The following is a 23,781-nucleotide window of genomic DNA, read 5'->3' as shown; positions in this document are numbered from 1 at the left end:
ACTGACCACCAACCACTTGTCTCCATCTTTAATCCTAAGAAGGGAGTTCCAGTGATGACTGCACAACGGTTACAAAGATGGTCCCTGTTTCTAGGGGTGAATCAATATGAAATAGAATATAAAGGCACGAAACAGCATGGAAACGCTGATGGGCTATCACGCCTGCCATCGCCTACTTTGGAGGAAGCACCAGCAGTGGACCCTATCGAGATATTTTATTCGTCAATAATTGAACGATTGCCAGTAACGAACGCGGATATAGAGAAGGAGACCCGCAATGATCCGACACTGTCTCGGGTATAAGATTTGACGGTGAGGGAATGGCCAACACATGGCGACTCACTGTTGCCAGCATTCTCATCCAGAAGAGGACAGCTGTCAGTATGCCAGGGAACAGTGATGTGTGGATCCCGAGTGGTGATTCCACCCAAGTTAAGGGAGAGAGTGCTAAATGAGCTTCATGAAGGTCATCTGGGAGGGGTGAAAATGAAAAGCCTTGCTAGGGCTTATGTGTGGTGGCCGGGGATCGATCAACAAATTGAGGACCTAACCAAGAGCTGCTCAGGATGCCAGAAGCTCCAAAATGCACCACCATATGCCCCTCTACACCCATGGGAGTGGCCCTCCTCTCCATGGTAACGGGTGCATATTGATTTTGCTGGTCCATTCATGGACTCAATGTTCTTAATAGCAGTGGATGCTCACTTGAAATGGCCTGAGGTGATAAAAATGTCCTCAACCACTACAGAGAAAACGATTGCAGTCCTACGGACCATATTTGCCAGGAACGGCTTGCCAGAGCAGATTTGCTCTGATAATGGACCACAGTTTGTGTCCGAAGAGTTTTGAAAATTTATGAGAAGGAATGGGGTAAGGCATTACACATCTGCCCCGTATCATCCAGCCACAAATGGATTGGCTGAAAGGTTCGTACAAACCTTTAAAAAGGCGATAAAGGCCATGTGCGACGATGAAATTCCACTACAGCATAAGGTGGACAATTTCCTATTAGCCTACAGAAATGCGACGCATGCAGTTACCAACCAGACCCCGGCCATGATGTTCTTTAACTGAAGGTTGAGATCTCGTCTGGATTTCCTCAGACCCAATGTGCGAAGAAATGTTGAGGATAAACAATTCCAGCACATCAATGAGAAGCCGACAAGGAGCTTCAATGTAGGACAACCAGTCTTGGCTCGTGACTACCGAACAGAGAAATGGCAACCCGGAACGATATGCACAAGGCAGGGGCCATTAATGTACACAGTGGATGTCGGGGAGAACATTGTGAGATGCCACGTCGATCAGATCTTAGCGTCACAGGAACGAGTCAACCCCATGTCTCGAGTACCTGGGGATGAACCCGACATACTGGTAGCATCTACCTCCGAACCAGTCACAGTGGAAACCGATGAACTAACCGACGAAAAGGGGCCAGAATCGCCTCCGCACCAAGAACAAGAACCTCAGGAAAGGCGCTATCCTGAAAGGCTGAATCTATAAATGGACTATTTTCAGTTAATGTTGCATGTTAAAAATGTTAATTGTTAAATGAATGTTATGGTACTGTTAATCTAAAAGGGGAGGAATTGTTGTGTATGTACCTCTAAGAGAGAACTGTTTTACAGCTCCTGTATACTGTAGTACCGGCAGTGACCACACCTGTATATAAAGCCGGAGCAGGCTTCTGTACTTCAGTCTTGAGACTATGCTACTCCAGTAAATACCTGTTGATTGTTAAGTTACAGCATCCACGTAGTTCTTGGGGAAACATCCTATTTAAAGAATCACAGATCTAACACCGCTCTCTGTGTGTGTAGTGCCCCGATCACTGTGTGTAGCGCCCCGCTCTCTGTGTGTAGGACCCCGCTCTCTCTGTGTGTAGCGCCACCAAATCTGTGTGTATCGCCTCGCTCTCTGTATGTAGCGCCCCGATCACTGTGTGTAGCACCCTGCTCTCTGTGTGTAGCGCCCCGCTTCTGTGTGTAGGACCCAGCTCTCTCTGTGTGTTGCACCACACAATCTGTGTGTATCGCCCTGCCCTCTGTGTGTGTAGCGCCCGCTCACTGTGTGTAGCGCCCCGCTCACTGTGTGTAGCGCCCCACTCTCTGTGTGTAGCGCCCCACTCTCTGTGTGTAGCGCCCCACTCTCTGTGTGTAGCGCCCCACTCTCTTTGTGTATCGCACAGCTCTCTGTGTGTAACACGCCGCTCTCTGTGTGTAACGACCCACGCTCTGTGTGTAATGCCCCACTCTCTGTGTGTAGCGCCCCACTCTCTGTGTGTAGCGCCCCACTCTCTGTGTGTATCGCACAGCTCTCTGTGTGTAACGCCCCGCTCTCTGTGTGTAGCGCCCCACTCTCTGTGTGTAGCGCCCTGCTCTCTGTGTGTAGGACCCCGCTCTCTGTGCGTAGCGTCCTGCTCTCTGTGTGTGTAGTGCCCCACTCTCTGTGTGTAGGACCCCGCTCTCTGTGCGTAGCGTCCTGCTCTCTGTGTGTGTAGTGCCCCACTCTCTGTGTGTAGGACCCCGCTCTCTGTGCGTAGCGCCACGCTCTCTGTGCGTAGCATCCTGCTCTCTGTGTGTGTAGTGCCCCGCTCACTGTGTGTAGCGCTCCACTCTCTGTGTGTAGTGCCCTGCTCTCTGTGTGTAGGACCCCGCTCTCTGTGCGTAGCGTCCTGCTCTCTGTGTGTGTAGTGCCCCACTCTCTGTGTGTAGGACCCCGCTCTCTGTGCGTAGCGTCCTGCTCTCTGTGTGTGTAGTGCCCCGCTCACTGTGTGTAGCGCTCCACTCTCTGTGTGTAGCACCACGCTCTCTGTGCGTAGCGCCACGCTCGCTGTGTGTAGCACCCCGCTCTCTGTGCTTAGGGCCCTGCTTTCTGTGTGTAGCACCCCGCTTTCTGTGTGTAGCACCCCGCTCTCTGTGTGTAGTGCCCCGCTCTCTGTGTGTAGCGCCCCGCTCTCGGTCTGTAGCGCCCCGCTCGCTGTGTGTAGCGCCCTGCTCTCTGTGCGTAGCGCCCCGCTCTCTGTGTGTAGTGCCCCGCTCTCTGTGTGTAGTGCCCCGCTCTCTGTGCGTAACGCTCCGCTCTCTGTGTGTAGCGCCGTGCTCTCGGTGTGTAGCGCCCCGCTCTCTGTGTGTAGCGCCCCGCTCTCTGTGTGTAGCACCCCGCTCTCTGTGTGTAGCGCCCCGCTCTCTGTGTGTAGCGCCCCGCTCTCTGTGTGTTGCACCCCGCTCTGTGTGTGTAGCGCCCCGCTCTCTGTGTGTAGCGCCCCGCTCTCTGTGTGTAGCGCCATGCTCGCTGTGTGTAGCGCCCCGCTCTCTGTGTGTAGCGCCCCGCTCTCTGTGTCTAGCGTCCCGCTCTCTGTGTGTAACGCCCCGCTCTCTGTGTGTAGCGCACCGCTCTCTGTGTGTAGCGCCCCGCTCTCTGTGTGTAGCGCCCCGCTCTTTGTGTGTAGCGCCGCGCTCTCTGTGTGTGTAGCACCTCGCTCTCTGTGTGTGTAGCGCCCCGCTCTCTGTGTGTGTAGCGCCCCGCTCTCTGTGTGTGTAGCGCCTCGCTCTCTGTGTGTGTAGCGCCCCGCTCTCTGTGTGTAGCGCCCCGCTCTCTGTGTGTGTAGCGCCCCGCTCTCTGTGTATGTAGCACCCCGCTCTCTGTGTGTAGCGCCCCGCTCTCTGTGTGTGTAGTGCCCCACACTCTGTGTGTAGTGCCCCGCTCAAGGTGTGCAGCGCCCCACTCTCTGTGTGTAGCGCCCCACTCAAGGTGTGTAGCACCCCACACTCTGTGTGTAGCGACCCGCTCAAGGTGTGTAGCGCCCCGCTCTCTGTGTGTAGCGCCCCGCTCTCTGTGTGTAGTGCCCCACACTCTGTGTGTGGCGCGCCGCTCTCTGTGTGTAGCGCCCCACTCTCTGTGTGTAGCGCCCCGCTCAAGGTGTGTAGCGTCCCGCTCTCTGTGTGTAGCGCCCCGCTCTCTGTGTGTAGCGCCCCGCTCTCTGTGTGTAGCGCCCCGCTCTCTGTGTGTAGTGCCCCGCTCTCTGTGTGTAGCGCCCCGCTCTCTGTGTGTAGCGCCCCACTCTGTGTGTAGCGCCCCGCTCTCTGTGTGTAGCGCCCTCTCTCTGTGTGTAGCGCCCCGCTCTCTTTGTGTAGCGCCCCGCTCTCTGTGTGTAGCGCCCTCTCTCTGTGTGTAGCGCCCCGCTCTCTGTGTGTAGTGCCCTCTCTCTGTGTGTAGCGCCCCGCTCTCTGTGTGTAATGCCCCGCTCTCTGTGTGTAGCACCCCGCTCTCTGTGTGTAACACCCCGCCCTCTGTGTGTAGCGCCCCGCTCTCTGTGTGTACCGCTCCGCTCTCTGTGTGTTTAGTGCCCTGCTCTCTCTGTGTAGCGCCCCGCTCTCTCTCTGATAGCGCACCGCTCTCTCTGTGTTTAGCGCCCCGCTCTCTGTGTGTAGTGCACCGCTCTCTCTGTGTGTAGTTCCCCGCTCTCTGTGTGTAGCGCCCCGCTCTCTGTGTGTAGCGCCCCGCTCTCTGTGTGCAGTGCCCCGCTCAATGTGTGTAGCGCCCCGCTCTTTGTGTGTAGCACCGCGCTCTCTCTGTGTGTAGCGCCCCACTCTCTGTGTGTGTAGCGCCCCGCTCTCTGTGTGTAGCGCCCCGCTCTCTGTGTGTGTAGCGCCCCGCTCTCTGTGTGTAGCGCCCCTCTCTCTGTGTTTGTTGCACCCCGCTCTGTGTGTGTAGCGCCCCTCTCTCTGTGTGTGTTGCACCCCGCTCTGTGTGTGTAGCGCCCCTCTCTCTGTGTGTGTTGCACCCCGCTCTCTGTGTGTAGCGCCCCGCTCTCTGTGTGTAGTGCCCCGCTCACTGTGTGTAGCGCCCCGCTCTTTGTGTGTAGCACCGCGCTCTCTCTGTGTGTAGCGCCCCACTCTCTGTGTGTGTAGCGCCCCACTCTCTGTGTGTGCAGTGCCCCGCTCTCTGTGTGTAGCGCACCGCTCTCTCTGTGTTTAGCGCCCCGCTCTCTGTGTGTAGCGCCCCACTCTCTGTGTGTGTAGCGCCCCACTCTCTGTGTGTGCAGTGCCCCGCTCTCTGTGTGTAGCGCCCCGCTCTCTGTGTGTGTAGCGCCCCTCTCTCTGTGTGTGTTGCACCCCGCTCTGTGTGTGTAGCGCCCCGCTCTCTCTCTCTGTGTAGCGCCCCGCTCTCTGTGTTTAGCGCCCCGCTCTTTGTGTGTAGCACCGCGCTCTCTCTGTGTGTAGCGCCCCACTCTCTGTGTGTGTAGCGCCCCACTCTCTGTGTGTGCAGTGCCCCGCTCTCTGTGTGTAGCGCACCGCTCTCTCTGTGTTTAGCGCCCCGCTCTCTGTGTGTAGCGCCCCACTCTCTGTGTGTGTAGCGCCCCACTCTCTGTGTGTGCAGTGCCCCGCTCTCTGTGTGTAGCGCCCCGCTCTCTGTGTGTGTAGCGCCCCTCTCTCTGTGTGTGTTGCACCCCGCTCTGTGTGTGTAGCGCCCCGCTCTCTCTCTCTGTGTAGCGCCCCGCTCTCTGTGTTTAGCGCCTCGCTCTGCGTGTGTAGCGCCCCGCTCTCTCTCTCTGTGTAGCGCCCCGCTCTCTGTGTTTAGCGCCTCGCTCTGCGTGTGTAGCGCCCCGCTCTCTCTCTCTGTGTAGCGCCCCGCTCTCTGTGATTAGCGCCTCGCTCTGCGTGTGTAGCGCCCCGCTCTCTCTCTCTGTGTAGCGCACCGCTCTCTGTGTTTAGCGCCTCGCTCTGCGTGTGTAGCGCCCCGCTCTCTATGTGTAGCGCCCTAAGTTAGGTGATTAGCGCTTGATTTGGCGCTCCAGTTCTCTCTTGGAGCGCTAACAATCAACTGAGCTGGATGTCAGAAGAATTAGCGCCTGGCACAAATTCTCCAACTTTTTAAAATTTAGCACCCCAACCAGGGCAATACTGAATTTCTAGTTAATTCCCCACCCATTGTTTAAAAGAACTGGAGCTTAGAACAGAATTCAAGTACTGAAGTTAATTGGATTTTTGCACTCTCTGTTAACAAGTTATATACCTTTTTTGTTTTAATGTTCTGTTTTATTAAATGTATAAAACTCCTGCCCTGAATTTGCTGAGTGCGGCTGAAGTTTAAAGGAAATATTCAAGGGCGTGCAGGGTTCATTTACCAGGATTAAAACAGCCGTCCTCGGGAATGTGTTTCGGGATTTCTATTGTCACTCATCTGTGAATCAAACTTAGTGGAATGTGTAAGGGAGCTCAGAACCATCGCCTGTACTCACAGGCCTCCTTTGGCCTCCAGAACAAAGGCCCATCTGATCTCCCAGGCAATTTCACAGAGACTCCATTCAAATGACTAAATTGGCATCTTGCATCTAATCGATCATTTGATCCTGAGGTTTTGCTGAATGATACAAAATTTCTTTGCTAATTACCGTAATTTGGTAAATGTTAAAACAAATCTGCAACAATCGATTTTGATGGATTTGGTGCCTGATTAAGATGTCAATTTTCTGCACATTGTGTTTAACAGAAACGTCCATTAGCGAAGATGTGGGGGAATTCTGCTAATCTCTGAACAGTGTGTACTTACTAAAGGTGGGCGCGATCTCATCAGGGACATGTCAGCACTTCCCAGGCTCCTCTTCAGAAGGGGCTTCATCACATTCAGACCCAGATATGAATACCAAGTCGGTAATGAATTAAAAATGATGGTGGTTACGTTTAGGAGGTAACCTAAGAAATAGGAGCAGGAGTAGGCCATACAGCCCCTTGAGCCTGCTCCGCCATTCAATAAGATCATGGCTGATCTTCAACCTCATCTCCACTTTCCTGCCATATCCCCATGTCCCTTGATTCCCTTAGTGCCCAAAAATCTATCGATCTCAGTCTTGAATATACTCAATGACTGAGCATCTACAGCCCTCTGGGGTAGAGAATTCCAAAGATTCACCACTCTCTGAGTGAAGAAATTTCTCCTCATCTCAGTCCTAAATGGCCGACCCTTATCCTGACACTATGACCCCTTGTTCTAGACTCCCCAGCCAGGGGAAACATCCTCCCTGCATCTACCCTGTCAAGCCCTGTAAGAATGTAATAAATTGCAGTGAGATCATCTTGCATTCTTCTAAACTCCAAAGAATATAGGTACACTGTTATATTGGCTGGTTTCATTAAGAGTTCTATCTGAGTATCTGAACTGAGTTCTGACCAAGGGCCTCAGCCAGATTTCAACATTTGCTGTTCTCATTTTATCTCCCTTGATGCTAGTGAGGTCCTTGTATAATTCAGGGTGTGGAAGTGGTGTCTAAGTGACTTCAGTAACATTCCCCTAAAATGTCAGGTGTCAAAATTCAGGGTTTTGGCGAGAAAGGTTTTGCGATGCATTGTGCCCAGCGCAGAAGGTTCCTAGATCCAGCAAGGTTCTGCTCCTTTCTGGCCCCATTGGAAATCCTGCCACTTCAGGGGGAAAACTCACAATTACATAGAAACCTACAGCACAGAAACAGGCCATTCGGCCCAACTGGTCCATGACAGTGTTTATGCTCCACATGAGCCTCCTCCCACCCTTACTTCATCTCACCCTTGTTTTGGACTCTGCCAAAAGTGGAAATACCTTCTCTGCACCACCACCACCAAGTTCCCCTCCGAGTCACCCACCATCCTGACTTGGTCATATATCGGCCGTTCCTTCATCGTCGCTGGTTCAACATCCTGGAACTCCCTCCCTAACAGCACTGTGGGAGTTCCTTCACCACACGGACTGCAGCCGTTCAAAAAGGCGGCTCACCACCACCTTCTCAAGGGCAACTAGGGATGGGCAATAAATGCTGGCCTTGCCAGCAACGCCCAGGAATGAATAATGAAAAAAGTCTACCCTATCAGCCCTTGCATCATTTTAAAGACCTCTATTAGGTCACCCTCAGCCTTTTCTTATCTAGGGAAAAGAGCCCCAGCCTGTTCAGTCTTTCCTGGTAGTTGTTAATATCTGCCCATAAGTTGGCAGGTGTATTATAATCCAATGTAAGTGAAGGAGACACATTATCCACAATGAGAGCGTGACAGCGACTGAGCATCACATACATTCCTGGGGTTGCAGAAACTCTGCTGTGTAGTTTTCTTGATTATACATAGAGTCAGAGTCATAACAGCACAGAAGGAGGCCATTCGGCCCATCAAGTCCATGCTGGCTCTCTGTAGAGCAATCCAGTCAGTCCTATTCCCGCGCTCTATCCCCGTAGCCCTGCAAGTTTATTTCCCTCAAGTGCCTATCCAGTCTCCCCTTGAAAACATTGAGTGCCTCCGCTTCCACCACTGCCGTCGGCAGCGAGTTCCAGGTCCTCACCACTCGCTGCGTAAAAAAGTTTTCCCTCGCATCCCCCCTGTATCTCTTGCCCAAAACCTTAAATCTGTGTCCCCTAGTCTTTGTACTATCAACTAGTGGGAACAGCCTTTTCCCATCTAGCCTATCCAAACCCATCATAATCTTGTACACATCTATCAAATCACCCCTCAACCTCCTTTGTTCTAATGAAAACAAATCCAGCTTCTCCAACCTGTCCTTGTAACTAAGATCCCCCATCCCCGGAACCATTCTGGTAAACCTCCTCTGCACCCTCTCAAGGGCCTTCACATCCTTCCTAAAGTGTGGTGACCAGAACTAGATGCAGTACTCCAGTTGTGGCCTAAACAGTACTTTATAAAGGTTCAGCATAACTTCTCTACTTTTGTACTCAATACCTCTATTTATGAAGCCCAAGACCCCATATAAGAACATAAGAACATAAGAAATAGGAGCAGCAGTAGGCCACTTGGCCCCTCGAGCATGCTCCACCATTCAATAAGATCATGGCTGATTTTGGGCTCAAAGCCACTTCCCTGCCTGCTCCCCATAACCCTTTACTCCCTTATCTTGCAAAAATCTGTCTATCTCCATCTTAAATGTATTTAATAACCCAGCCTCCATGGCTCTCTGGGGCAGAGAATTTCACAGATTTACAACCCTCTGAGAAAAGAAATTCCTCCTCGTCTCAGTTCTAAAAGGAAGGCCCTTGATTCTGAAAGTATGCCCCCAAGTTCTAGATTTCCCCACAAGGGGAAATATCCTCTGTGCCTTTACCTTGTCGAGTCCCCTCAGTATGTTTCAATAAGATCACCTCCCATTCTTCTAAATTCCAATGAGTATAGGCCCAACCTGCTCAACCTTTCTTCATAAGCTAGAGTACTGCGTGCAGTTCTGCTCACCACATTGCAGGAAAGATGTGATTGCACTAGAGAGGGTACAGAGGAGATTTACAAGGATGTTGACAAGAGTAGAGAATCTTAGCTATGAGGAAAGACTGGATAGGCTGGGTCTGTTTTCCTTGGAACAGAGGAGGCTGAGGGGAGACCTTATTGAGGTGTATAAAATTATGAGGGGCATAGATAAAGTGGATAGAAAGGACCTATTTCCCTCAACAGATGAGTGAAAAACTAGGAGGCACATATTTAAAGTAATTGGGGGAAGGTTTAGAGGGGATTTGAGGGGAAATTTCTTCACCCAGAGGGTTGTGGGGGTCTGGAACTCACTGCCTGAAAGGGTGGCAGAGGCAGAAACCCTAACCACATTTAAAAATTACTTGGATGTGCACTTGGGATGCTGTAACCTGCAGGGCTACGGACCATTTCTCCATTTAAAAATTGATTTGCTTTTTTATTTTTCCTGCCAAAGTGTATAACATCGCACTTTCCCACATTATACTCCATCTGCCAAATGTTTGCCCACTCACCTAGCCTGTCTATATTCCTTTGCAGATTCTTTGAGTCCTCTGAATAACTTGTTTCCCACCGATCTTTGTATCATCCGCAAACTTCGCTACATTACACTCGGTCCCTTCATCCAAGTCATTAATGTAGATTGTAACTAGTTGAGGCCCCAGCATTGTACCTGAGACAAGGACTTGCAAATTCAGCCAGACCTTAGGAAAGACATGAAATAACAACAGAAAATGCTGGAAATACTCAGCAGGCCAGGCAGCATCCGTGGAGAGAGAAACAGGGTTAACGCTTCAGGTCTGGGACCCTTCATCAGAACTGGAAAAAGCTGGAAATGTAGCAGATATTAAGCAGGTGCAGAGACGGGGTGGGGGGGTGGGGTTTAGGAGGGGAGGAAGGAATTGAAAGAACATGCTGTGAAAATGTTGCAAATGGGAATGGCAAAATCATACTGCATGAAAAATGGGGGCAGGGATTATTATCTGAAATTGTTGAACTCTGCGTTGAGTCCGGCAGGCTGCAAAGTGCCCAATCGAAAGATGAGGTGCTGTTCCTCGAGCTTACGTTGAGCTTTATTAGCACAATGTAATAGGCCAAGGACAGAGAGATCAGAGTGGGAGTGAAGTGGAGGATTAAAGTGACAGGCGACCGGAAGCTCGGGGTCACCCTTACGGACTGAACGGAGGTGTTCCGCAAAGAGGTCGCCCAATCTGCGTTTGGTCTCCCCAATGTAGAGGAGACCGCATCGTGAGCAGCGAATACTGTATATTAAATTGCAAGAAGTACAAGTAAATCGCTGTTTCACCTGGAAGGGGTGTTTGGGACCCTGGACAGTGGGAAGGGAGGAGGTAAAAGGGCATGTGTTGCATCTCCTGCGTTTGCACAGGAAGGTGCCGGGTGAAGGAGAAGGGCTGTTGGGGGTGATTGAGGAGTGAACTAGGGTGTCGCGGAGGGAGCGGTCCCTTCGGAATGCTGAAAGGGGAGGTGAGGGGAAGATGTGATTGGTGGTGGGATCACGTTGGAGGTAGCGGAAATGCTGGAGGATGATCCGTTGAATGTGGAGGCTGGTGGGGTGAAAGGTGAGGACAAGGGGAACCCTATCATGGTTCTGGGAGGGAGGGGAAGGGGTGAGAGCAGAAGCTGTCGGAAGCACTGGTATGGAAGGTAGCATCGTCAGAACAGATGCGGTGGAGATGGAGAAACTGGGAGAATGGAATAGAGTCCTTACAGGAAGCGGGGTGGGAGGAAATGTAGTCCAGGTAGCTATGGGAGTCGGTGAGCTTGTAGTGGATGTTTGTTGAAAGCCGATCGCCAGAAATGGAGATGGAAAAGTCAAGGAAGGGAAGGGAAGAGTCGGAGTTGGACCATGTGAAGGTGAGGGAAGGGTGGAAATTGGAAGTAAAGTGAATGAACTTATCTAGTTCAGCGCGAGAGCAGGAAACGGCACCAATACAGTCATCGATGTACCGGAAAAAGAGGTGAGGGAGGGGACCTAAGTAGGACTGGAACAAAGAACGTTCCACATATCCCATGAACAGGCAGGCATAGCTAGGGCCCATGCGGGTTCCCATAGCAACACCTTTAATTTGGAGGAAGTGAGTGGAGTCAAAGGAGAAGTTGTTCAATGTGAGAACAAGTTCAGCCAGGCGGAGGAGGGTGGTGGTGGATGGGGACTGGTTGGGTCTCTGTTCAAGGAACAAATGGAGCGCCCGAAGGCCGTCCTGGTGGGGGATGGAGGTGTAGAGGGATTGGACGTCCATAGTGAAAAGGAGACTGTTGGGGCCAGGAAACTGGAAACTGTTAAAGTGACGGAGGGCGTCGGAAGAGTCGCGAATGTAGGTGGGAAGAGACTGGACAAGGGGAGAAAAAATAGAGTCGAGATAAGAAGAGATAAGTTCCGTGGGGCAAGAACAGGCTGAAACGATGGGCCTACCAGGGCGGTCCTGTTTGTGGAACTTGGGAAGGAGGTAGAAGCGGGCTGTGCGGTGTTGGGGGACTATGAGGTTGGCGGCCAAGGAGGGAAGATCTCAAGAGGAGATTAGGTCAGTGACAGTCTTGGAAACAATAGCTTGATGTTTGCTAGTGGGGTCATCGTCCAGGCGGAGGTAGGAGGAGGTGTTGGAGAGTGGCATTCAGCTTCCGCACGGTAGAGGTCGGTTCGCCAAACAACAACAGCACCACCCTTATCAGCAGGTTTAATGATAATGTTAGGGTTGGATCGGAGAGAACGGAGTGCTGCAAGTTCAGAGGGAGGTAGGTTGGAGTGAGAGAGGGGAGCAGAGAAATGGAGACGGCCGATGTCACGTCGGCAGTTCACAATGAAAAGATCTAGAGAGGCTAAGAGGCCAGAGGGAGGGGTCAAGGTAGAATGAGAATTCTGAAAGCGGGTGAAAGGATCAGCAGTGGGGGTGGAAGACTCCTGGCCAGAGAAGTGGGCACGGAGACGAAGGCGACGGAAGAAGAGCTCAGCATCGTGCCAAGCTCGAAATTCATCCAGATGGGGGCGTAAGGGGATGAAGCTCAGGCCTTTGCTGAGGACTGATCATTCGGGGTCAGAGAGGGGAAGGTCAGAAGGGATAGTGAAAACACGGCAGGGGGTGAGATTGGAAGAAGGGATGGGATCAGAGGAAAGTAACAGGGAAGAAGGTTCTGGAGGGGCGTTAGTGTCCAAGAGTTGATGAAGCTTGCGATTCTTGGCATCAGAAAGGAAGAAAAAGTTTTTTGTTGAAGCGTCGGATGAGTTGAAGGATGAAATGGAACTGTAGACGCGGACAGCTTTGAAATAGAGTGCGTCGGTGCTGCTGAAGAGAGAGGTCGAGGTTGTTCATGTGGCGGCGCATGGCATTGAGCGTGGATCTCAAGATGCGGCGAGAGCAGTAGTTCAATGAACGATGAATATCGAAGAGATATTTGTAATCCTGGGTGGATCCGAAACATGAGTGGTAGAAGTTCAGTTGGAATCCACGTGGAATAACTGAACCGGAGACAGTTACTGAGGAAAGAGATGTGGCTGTGAAACCGAGTCTTGGCAGATACCTGATCAAACACGAGAAGGGAAACTGAAAGCAAGGAAGATGAACAAGGCTGTATAGACAAACGGAAATCCCGTCGGAGAGAAGAGCAGAACTTCTTCAAGTTGGGCATTCCTAGAAGAGAGGTGGCAGTGAACCAAACACTAATATAATAGCAAAATACTGCGGATGCTAGAAATCTGAAATAACAACAGAAAATGCTGGAAATACTCAGCAGGCCAGGCAGCATCTGTGGAGAGAGAAACAGGGTTAACGTTTCAGGTCTGGGACCCTACATCAGAACTGGAAAAAGCTGGAAATGTAGCAGATATTAAGCAGGTGCAGAGACGGGGTGGGGGGGTGGGGTTTAGGAGGGGAGGAAGGAATTGAAAGAACATGCTGTGAAAATGTTGCAAATGGGAATGGCAAAATCATACTGCATGAAAAATGGGGGCAGGGATTATTATCTGAAATTGTTGAACTCTACGTTGAGTCCGGCAGGCTGCAAAGTGCCCAATCGAAAGATGAGGTGCTGTTCCTCGAGCTTACGTTGAGCTTCATTAGAACAATGTAATAGGCCGAGGACAGAGAGATCAGAGTGGGAGTGAAGTGGAGAATTAAAGTGACAGGTGACCGGAAGCTCGGGGTCACCCTTACGGACTGAACGGAGGTGTTCCGCAAAGCGGTCGCCCAATCTGCGTTTAGTCTCCCCAATGTAGAGGAGACCGCATCGTGAACAGCGAATACAGTATATAAAATTGCAAGAAGTACAAGTAAATCGCTGTTTCACCTGGAAGGGGTGTTTGGGGCCCTGGACAGTGGGAAGGGAGGAGGTAAAAGGGCATGTGTTACATCTCCTGCGTTTGCACGGGAAGGTGCCGGGTGAAGGAGAAGGGCTGTTGGGGTGATTGAGGAGTGGACCAGGGTGTCGCGGAGGGAGCGGTCCCTTCAGAATGCTGAAAGGGGAAGTGAGGGGAAGATGTGTTTGGTGGTGGGATCACGTTGGAGATGGCGGAAATGGCGGAGGATGGTCCGTTGAATGTGAAGGCTGGTGGGGTGAAAGGTGAGGACAAGGGGAACCCTATCATGGTTCTGGGAGGGAGGGGAAGGGGTGAGAGCAGAAGTGCGGGAAATAGAACGGACACTGTCAAGGGCCGTGTCAACTACTGTAGAGGGGAATCCTCGGCTGAGGAAAAAGGAAAGACATAGGCCCAGTAATTCCGGGCACAACGTGTGAGTACGGACGGGGTACTCACGCGTGTGTTGGAGGAATTGCCGGTTTTCAGCATGCACAGCGCATGCGCTGAAAACCGGCATTTCCTGTCCTCTGACCCAAGGGGTTAACAGGCAGAGCGCGTGCGACTGCACAGGCAGCGCGTGCGCAGTGAAATTCCTTTTTTTTCTCAGATTTGCCCGAGTGTAAAGGCCTCCGGTCTTTACGCGTGGAAAAACCAGGCATAAGTATTTAGTTTTTCAGGTAAGTGGGCTTTTAGTACAATGTAGACATTTTTTTTCCACAGGTTTGTTATTTTTAAAGAATTTACAGTAAGGTAAGTTTAGTTTTAGAACCTATTTTTTTTTTATTTATTTTTTTCAAAAAATTGATTAATTGTTTGAAACATTTTTTTAAACTTATTTATAGTTAATATAATCAGTGGGATGTTTTTTAAAATTTTATTTAAAGTTAAAGTAGTGTTTTGGCAGCCCATACTTTTCATGAGTTTGACAGCTCTTACTGTCAAACTCATGAATGAGCTTCCCCTCCCCTGATTGGCTGCACAGTGCTCACCTGATCCCAGCCGGCACATCGCACTAACTACGCCGCTGGATCAGGTAAGCACAGCGCGCCGACAGCTGAACCGGGCTTGTGACAGGAAATGCAAGCAGGCCCGGGCTTCAGATGTCGGCGCGCAGGGTGAGTGCACATCGGGGGCTTGCACGCGCGGCAAGCACCCGATCCTAATTTCAGGACCATAGTAGTTAGTCTGCTGTAAGAGCCTGTAAGGTTGTTGATGTTTTAGTTTGGATCTTGGTTGCTGCCACTCTTCTTGTTTCCAATGTTCTCCCTTTCTCTGATGACTTGTGTTGCCGTGCAGCCCCATGGGAGTGTTTTGGGGGGGTTACAGGATCAAGTGCACTACAGTGATCTCACTTGAGTGGTCATTCTTCACTGGGATGGAACTCTGTGCCCAAATTCCCGATGTGCACTTCTGTGGCGCACTGCTACATGCTGGGGCCATTTAATCATGACGTTTACCTCAAGTAGTAAAAACAGAAAGTGTCGGAATTACAGAGCAGGTCCTTCAAGAGAAAAGATGGGTTGCTGTTTTGGGTTTAGTTCCTTCAGCAATGGTTGAAATGTTGACTGATCTTTTCTCCTCACAGCTGCCATGTATTTCCAACATCTTCTGTTTTTACTATTTGTTCTCAGGATGGTTGACTGTATTTACTGCCCATTTCTAGTTTGACTTGAGGATGTTTAAGAGTCAAAGACATGTGGGCCTGGAGTCCCCTGGAGACCAGACTGGGGCAGCTGCCCTTTCCTGAAGGACAGAAGTGAACCAGATGGGTTTTTATGGCAAACTGGCAACTCTCATGGTCCTTTTTGCTCTGGTGCTAGACCACAAATTACCAGATTTATTAAATTCAGTTTTACAACTTGTCCTGGTGGGGCTTGAACTCATGACCTCTGGGTTGTTAACCACTACACCCGAGTGGGGCAGATATAGCACACAGCAAAACTCACTGCACTGTGCCTCGACAATGTGGCTAAACATCAACCTGAGAAAAGCAGCCTCTCCCTTTGCACTAGTGTCTATTCTCTACACCAGATGTCCTGTCAGCTCTTAGACTGAGATTACTAATTTACTGCCAATTAGTGGCAAATTAGGAGGAATTCTCTGCAGAGCGTTGCCTATTAGCTATTGGATTGTGACTGCCTACTCATTTCGCATAGAAAGTCGGCAACGAGCCGAATGGCCTTCCTCCGTGTTGTAACCATTCTATGATTCTAGGAACTTACAGTGATGTTTTAAACCAAGAGGAAAACTGATCCTGATTCTTGCTAAGTAAATCATTCTCATAGGCAAAGATTTCAGGACAAACAGCTCTGAAGGATCCCTAGATATTAATTAGTGAAAGGACAGGTTGTATTTCATTTAGTATTTACAAATAGGCTAAAAACTGTAACTGTTTCTCATCCTTCAAGAATTGAATGTTAACCAAAGCATTCATGACCCACTTAGTCTGTGAATCTGCTGAGGGGAATAAAAGACATTCTCCAAATAAAAAGAGGCAGCAAAAACTTTAGAGGGGCCCAAGAGAAATCTGCAAAACCAGAGAAAGTATTGGTGGCCCTCAGGCACTAATTTTATAGTTCAGGTGGAACACCATGAGCACAACTGGAGAGAACTGTGCTGTAATCGTCATGAAAACCCCAGCTGGTTCATTAATGTCCTTTAGGGAAGGAAACCTGCCGTCCTTACCTGGTCTGGGCCAATATGTGACTCCAGTCTGTAATGATATCAGCAAATAGTGATAGTATTTGCCTGTTTGATTATGATGCCTTACCAGCATATTTGCCTGCTTGATTATTTATGCCTGACCAGCAGAGGGCATGTGAGTGACAAGCAGTTTAGTTTTAGTTTCGTTTTAGATGGATCTCTAAGATGGTGTCTCCTGTAATGTTGTTAATTGAGTTGAACATACTTTAGATAAAAAGACAAGCTCTTTCATGAATGTGTCATCATTGAACCCACATAGAAAGCAATACATGGTGTCAGAAGGGATTGAAAGAGATGAAGAGGAAAAATCTGAAGTTAAATCAGCTCTCCACATATTAGCAAGCCAAAAGAGAACATCGTTACTTACCATTGGAGAATAGCTAACGAAGTGAAAAATGGTAGGATTACACCCACCGGCGAAGCTTCAGTTGACAGGTAATGTGGCTGAAAATTGGAGGAGGTTAAACAACGTTTGGAGTTGTATTTAGCGGCAATCGGAGCTGACGAGAAAAGTGATAAAATGAAAGCGGCAGTGTTCTTACATGTCGTGGGTGATGAAGCGCTGGAGGTGTATAATAACTTCACATTCGCTGCTGATGGAGACAAAATGAAGTTGGATAAAATAATGGAACAGTTTGAGGCCTACTGCATACCTAAATGTAACGTGACATTTGAGAGGCACAGATTTTTCACATGTGTACAGAAAACGGGTGAGACTATTGATCAGTATGTGACTGAACTGAGAAACTGAAGCAAAACATGTGAATTTGGGGGACTGACAGACTCGCTGATAAAAGACAGACTGGTGTGTGGTATTCCAGATAATGGTCTAAGGGAAAGACTGCTAAGAGAGCAAAATCTAGAACTGGGAAAAGCCATAGCATTGTGTAGGGCTACAGAGACTGTGAAGTCGCAGGCAAAGGAGCTGTTCAGTGACAGTAGCTGCAATGTGGATGCAGTGAGAAAGAACGGACACAAACCGTTTAACAAAAGGAGCGCCAATGTGAAAAAAGAGGCGTGGCCAGTGAACAAAAATGAAAGGGGCAATCGAAAGTCATGTAGTCGATGCGATACACAGCATCCACCAAAAAAGTGTCCAGCATATGGTAAAACATGCAATAGTTGCAACAAAAACAACCATTATGCCCGTTGCTGTAAGAACCAAGCGCAACAAAGCAAGGTCCATGCAGTAGATGAAAGCGAGATAGAGGAGTTCAATGTGGATGTCGTGTCTGAAAACAAAAAAGAAAAAAGAGACTGGATGTTGACACTAAAAGTGAATGACATACGCATTCCATTTAAATTGGATACTGGAGCACAAGTTAATGTGATATCAGAGACTGATTTTAAGAAAATTAGACCCAGGCCAAAGATACATGGAATAAAAGTGAAAGTGACAGGATACTCAGGTACTGATATACCAGTGAAAGGAAGATGCATTGTCAAAGTGACACACAAGGACAGAGAGCACACGCTAGCATTAATCATGGTGCCAAAGGATGTGCAGGCCATACTAGGTTTAATAGCCTGTGAGAGACTGAACCTGGTAAAGAGAGTCCTCATTGTGGAAAGCGAAGGAGAGACAGTCTATGATGAACTCATGAAAGAGTACAATGACCTATTTAAGGGTCTAGGCTGCCTTCCAGGAGAACACACGATCAGAGTAGATAAAAGTATGCCAACGGTCATACATCCATGCAGAAAAGTTCCGTTTGCTCTTCAAAAGCAACTGAAGGCAGAGTTGGACAGGATGGAAAGCCTGAACGTGATTCAGAAGATAGATGAGCCAACTGAGTGGGTGAGTTCCCTCGTCGTTGTGGACAAAAAGAATGGAAAGCTCAGAATTTGCCTGGATCCAAGAGATCTAAACAGAGCAATAAAGAGAGAGCACTTCAAGCTTCCTACACGTGAGGAAATCATGTCACAGCTTGCAAATGCAAAGTATTTCAGAAAGTTAGATGCATCATCAGGATTTTGGCAGATGAAACTGGACGAGGCAAGTTCAAGACTGTGCACGTTCAACAGTCCATTTGGCAGATACAGATTCCTAAGGTTCCCATTTGGCATTGCCTCAGCTCCTGAAGTGTATCACAAAACTATCCATATGATCTATGAGCACCTGGAGGGAGTTGATACATCAATGGATGACATCATAGTATGGGGAACCACGAGAACTGAGCATGACGAGAGACTGAAAAAAGTGCTGGAAGTAACAAGGAAAACAAACCTGAAGCTGAATAGAGAGAAATGCCAGCTCGGGGTGACAGAACTGACATTCGTGGGAGATATCCTTAGCAGTGAGGGCATCAGACCAGATCCCAGAAAGGTGTCCGCCATCGAGAATATGCCAAAGCCACAATGCAAAAAGGACATGCAGAGGTTTAATGGAATGATCAACTACATGGGTAAATTCATATCCAACCTCTCAGAAAAGATGGCGCCACTGAGAAGACTAACTGAAAAGAACATAGAATGGGAATGGAATCATGAGCATGAGAAGTCATGGAGCGATCTAAAGAAACTGCTCACAGAGGAACCAGTTCTGAGGTTTTATGACCCAGCGAGACCCATCAAGATATCATCAGATGCATCACAGAGTGGGCTCGGAGCCGTTCTTCTGCAAAAATATGACTACTGGCAACCTATTGCATATGCATCGCGCTCAATGACAGACGCGGAGACGCGATATGCTCAAATAGAAAAGGAGCTGCTCAGCATCACATACGCCTGTGAAAGATTTCACCAGTTTGTGGCAGGACAAGCAATCAGTGTAGAGACTGACCATAAGCCCTTGATTGCATTGTTCCAAAAGCCACTAAATAGCTGTCCACTTAGAATACAAAGAATGATGATCAGGCTGCAACGCTATACACTGAATGTTGCGTACACACCGGGTAAGCTGATGTATACAGCAGACACGTTGTCCAGAGCTGTTGACCCAAGTGAGCCCGCAAACACCAAAATGGATGAAAAAGTGAACGCCTACGTGGACATGATCACAAGTGCCCATAGCAGATGCAAAAATGGAGCTCATAAAGACTGAGACAAACAAAGATGAAACAATGAGATGACTGAGGAAAAGCATCTTGGATGGATGGCCCAACATGAAGCAAGACTGCTCACCTGACATGGCAGAGTACTGGAACTGCAGGGCGGAACTATCAGTGGTCGAAGACATCATCTACAAAGGAAGTAAAATAGTTATCCCAAAGAGTCTGAGAAAAGAGATGCTAAAAAAGGATCCATGGAGGACATCTGGGAATCGAAAAGTGTAAGAAAAGAGCACGAGAGGTGATGTACTGGCCACGAATCAACCAAGATGTGACAAATGAGGTGTCAAACTGCACAATATGCCTGAAATATCAAGCAAGCAATCCGGTAGAACCACTAAAGCCACACCCAGCGCCAGACAGACCTTACCAGAAGGTAGGCGCTGACCTATTCGTATGTCAAGGGAAGGACTATCTTGTAGTCACAGACTATTACTCCCTGTATCCAAAGGTTTGTAGACTGTACACCACCACTGCAGATGCTGTGATAACATGTATGAAAGCCATATTCTCCAGACTTGGCGTGGCAAGCGAGGTCTTCACAGACAACGGACCCCAGTTTTACAATGCAAGTTTCCGACACTTTGCCAAAGAGTGGGACTTTGTCCACACAACGTCAAGTCCTCACTTTCCACAGTCCAATGGACTAGTGGAAAAATCGGTCCAGACAGTGAAAAGACTGATGTACAAGGCAAAAGACAGTGGAACTGACTTCTACCAGAGCATGCTTGTATACCGCACAACGCCGCTCGAGTGTGGTATGTCACCAGCCCAACTCCTTATGGGACGTCTGCTAAGGTCAAACCTACCCATCCCGGAGAACCTCCTGAAAACAAAAGAGGGGGAGAAAGTGAGGAAGTTCAAAGAACAACAGAAAGAAAAGCAAAAGTACTACTATGACAGAGGAACACAAAACCTATCTGAACTCCACACTGGTGACCAAGTAAGGTTCAAAGACAAAACAAACATATGGACTCAGAAGGGAACTGTCCTGAGTGAAGTTCAACCAAGATCATACACCATTCAAACAGATGAGGGTGCTGTTCTGCGAAGAAATCATCGAGATCTTCTCATGGGACCAGCCACAGCAAGTCAAAAGACTGATACTGTTGAACAACTTGATCACACAGCAGGTCAAAAGACTGATACTGTTGAACAACCTGATCACACAGCTGAGAAATCATCATCTGAGGCAACAACTCAGATTCAAGGACAATCAATCAGAAAATCCTCAAGACACGTGAAGCCTCCTGAGAGACTCATTGAACAAGTTTAAGGACTATTGTTAAAGAAGGAAGTAATGTTATCTTATTCTTTCTTCAAGTTCCAGGTATTTACATATTTCATGTGAACACACAAAACAAGGTTAAAAAACCTTGATAATGATAATGTAAGTTCATTAAGTGTTACAGTTAAAATGCAGAGTAATACAAAGAAAACATGTTGTTAGATAAAAGTAAAATACTTTTGTTTTAAGAAAGGGAGATGTAATGATATCAGCAAATAGTGATGGTATTTGCCTGTTTGATTATGATGCCTTACCAGCATATTTGTCTGCTTGATTATTTATGCCTGACCAGCAGAGGGCATGTGAGAGACAAGCAGTTTAGTTTTAGTTTTGTTTTAGATGGATCTCTAAGATGGTGTCTCCTGTAATGCTGTTAACTGAGTTGAACATACTTTAGATAAAAAGACAAGCTCTTTCATGAATGTGCCATCATTGAACCCACATAGAAAGCAATACACAGTCTCACGTCGATGCGTTTGACTCTTAACTGTCCTCTGAAGTGGCCCAGCACTTGTATCAAAAGGGATGGGCGATATATGCTGGCCTTTCCAGCGACGCCCCCCCAATCCCGAGAATGAATAAAAAAGAACTCCCGCTGGGTGACCCGCCAGTGCTTAGCGACATCACTGGGCAGACCCGCAGCAATGAATGTTTAGACTCTTGTTCTAAGCCTTAAGGGGAGGAAGCCAAAGAACAACCTTGCCAGCAATGCCCACATCCCAGAGAATAAAGAAAATATATTCTCATTTGGGCACATTCGTTAGATTGAGCTGACTGGATTGTTCAAGTTCCACGAAACCTCTGATACCTTACCTTGGATATGTTGCTCAATATCTCTAATGGAAAATGACATGTGACTAACCTTTTCAAGAAGGGTTGGGCTGGACATGAGAAGGAAATCTGCCTTCCACCAGCCTTCAGCAAATTTGAGCATGATACGACTTGGAGCTGATTTGACAGACCTTTTGACATTGCAACTTAGTACAGAAAGCGGCTTTCTTGTCTTTCTGGTTACCTGATCTTTTATATCGAGTGAAACGTTTTCACTTTTTGGCCGGTACTGTAGCATATCTTTCATTAAACCAGGCCTCTGAGTCTCTGCAAGTGTTTAATTGCTCAAATGGGACATGATGCTCGACAGACATTCATACGATCTTCTTGGTCTGAATCCAGATGGGGTCTGGATTTTGTTGACGCCTAGTTGAGGTCGAAGCTTCATGCTTGGGAATGTTCCAGTTGGTAGAGTCTTACAGTGGAGTTAACAATCCCCTCAAGATATTAATTAGAAGGCCAAAAACGCAAATGACTGCAGATGCTGCAGATGTGAAATTAAAACAGAGAATGTTGGAAACACCCAGCAGTTCAGGCAGCATCTGTGGAGGTCCAATTCTAGCCTCTTGAGCATCCCTGATTTTAATCGCTCCACCATTAGCGGCCATGCCTTCAGCTGCCGAGGCCCTAAACTCTGGAATCCCCTCCCTAAACCTCTCTGCCTCATTGGCCGGATTTTTCTGGGGTCCATACGGGCACGATTGGAGGTGGGTCGTGTTACATCCGTGGGTCATTGGATAAATAATTACACGGATGCTGTACATAAACAAATAACAGGTCTTTACTGGACGAGGTCAATCTCTAGACTGGAGTACAGAGGCATGCGCACAGCTTATATACCGGTGTGGTTACTGCCGGTACTACAGTATACAGGAGCTGTAAAAAGTAGTTCTGACTGTAGTAACCTGGGAGGTTATGAGTAACCTGATCCACCAGGTGGTGCTGTGGCAATTGCTCTCCTGAGTTAAGTTTGATCTGTACTGTTGTACTCTTTGTTATTGCTGCCTCATGGCAGAAGCTTTTATGTGCAAGGGTTGATTAAACCGTGTTACGGAGTTAACCGGTGTCCGTCTCCATCTATGGCCAGCTCAAGATACCACACTGACTTAAAGCACATACACTACAATTCCTCCCTTTTTAGATTAATAATACCCCCTTAATATTCAAATAACAATTAAATTTTTACATGTACATTCAATAACAAAAGTCCATTTTAGATTCAGTCTTTGGGGCGGCTTCCTGACCCTTTTGGGATAGCGCCTTTCCGGAGGTTCTTGCTCTTGGTGCAGAGGCGATTCTGACCCCCTTTCATCGGGTAGTTCATCGGGTTCCACTGCTACTGGGTCTGAAGTAGATACTACCGGTATGTCGGGTTCATCCCCAGGTACTCGAGACATGGGGTTGACGCATTCCTGTGATGCTAAGATCTGATCGACGTGGCGTCTCACAATGTTCTCCCCGACATCCACTGTGTACATTAATGGCCCCTGCCTTGTACATATTGTTCCGGGTTGCCACTTCTCTGTTCGATAGTCCCGGGCCAAGACTGGTTGCCCTACATTGAAGCTCCTTGTCGGCTTCTCGTTGATGTGCTGGAATTGTTTGTCCTCAACATTTCTTCGCACATTTGGTCTGAGCAAGTCCAGACGAGATCTCAACCGTTGGTTAAAGAACATCATGGCCGGGGTCTGGTTGGTAACTGCATGTGTCACGTTTCGATGGGCTAATAAGAAATTGTCCATCTTATGCTGTAGTGGAATTTCCTCGTCGCACATGGCTTTTATCGACTTCTTAAAGGTTTGTACGAACCTCTCAGCCAATCCATTGGTGGCTGGATGATACGGGGCAGATGTGTAATGCCTTACCCCATTCCTTTTCATGAATTTTTGGAACTCATCGGACACAAACTGTGGTCCATTATCAGAGCAGATCTGCCTATGGCAACCCGTTTCTGGCAAATATGGTCCGTAGGACTGCAATCATTTTCTCTGTAGTGGTTGAAGACATCTTTATCACCTCAGGCCACTTTGAATGAGCATCCACTGATATTAAGAACATTGAGTCCATGAATGGACCAGCAAAATCAATGTGCACCCGTTGCCATTGAGAGGAGGGCCACTCCCATGGGTGTAGAGGGGCATGTGGTGGTGCATTTTCGACCTTCTGGCATCCTAAGCAGCTCTTAGTTAGGTCTTCGATTTGTTGATCGATTCCCGGCCACCACACATAAGCCCTAGCTAGGCTTTTTATTTTCACTCCCCCCAGATGACCTGCATGTAGCTCATTTAGCACTCTCTCCCTTAACTTGGGTGGGATCACCACTCTGGATCCACACATCACTGCCCCCTGGCATACTGACAGCTGTTCTCTTCTGGATGAGAA

The sequence above is a fragment of the Somniosus microcephalus genome, chromosome 11 (genome assembly GCF_052327205.1).
Source record: "Somniosus microcephalus isolate GS21.2 chromosome 11, FLI_Smic_1.0, whole genome shotgun sequence".
Taxonomy (NCBI): domain Eukaryota; kingdom Metazoa; phylum Chordata; class Chondrichthyes; order Squaliformes; family Somniosidae; genus Somniosus; species Somniosus microcephalus.
The sequence above is the reverse complement of the archived record's forward strand: the minus strand, read 5'-3'. Positions refer to the sequence as shown.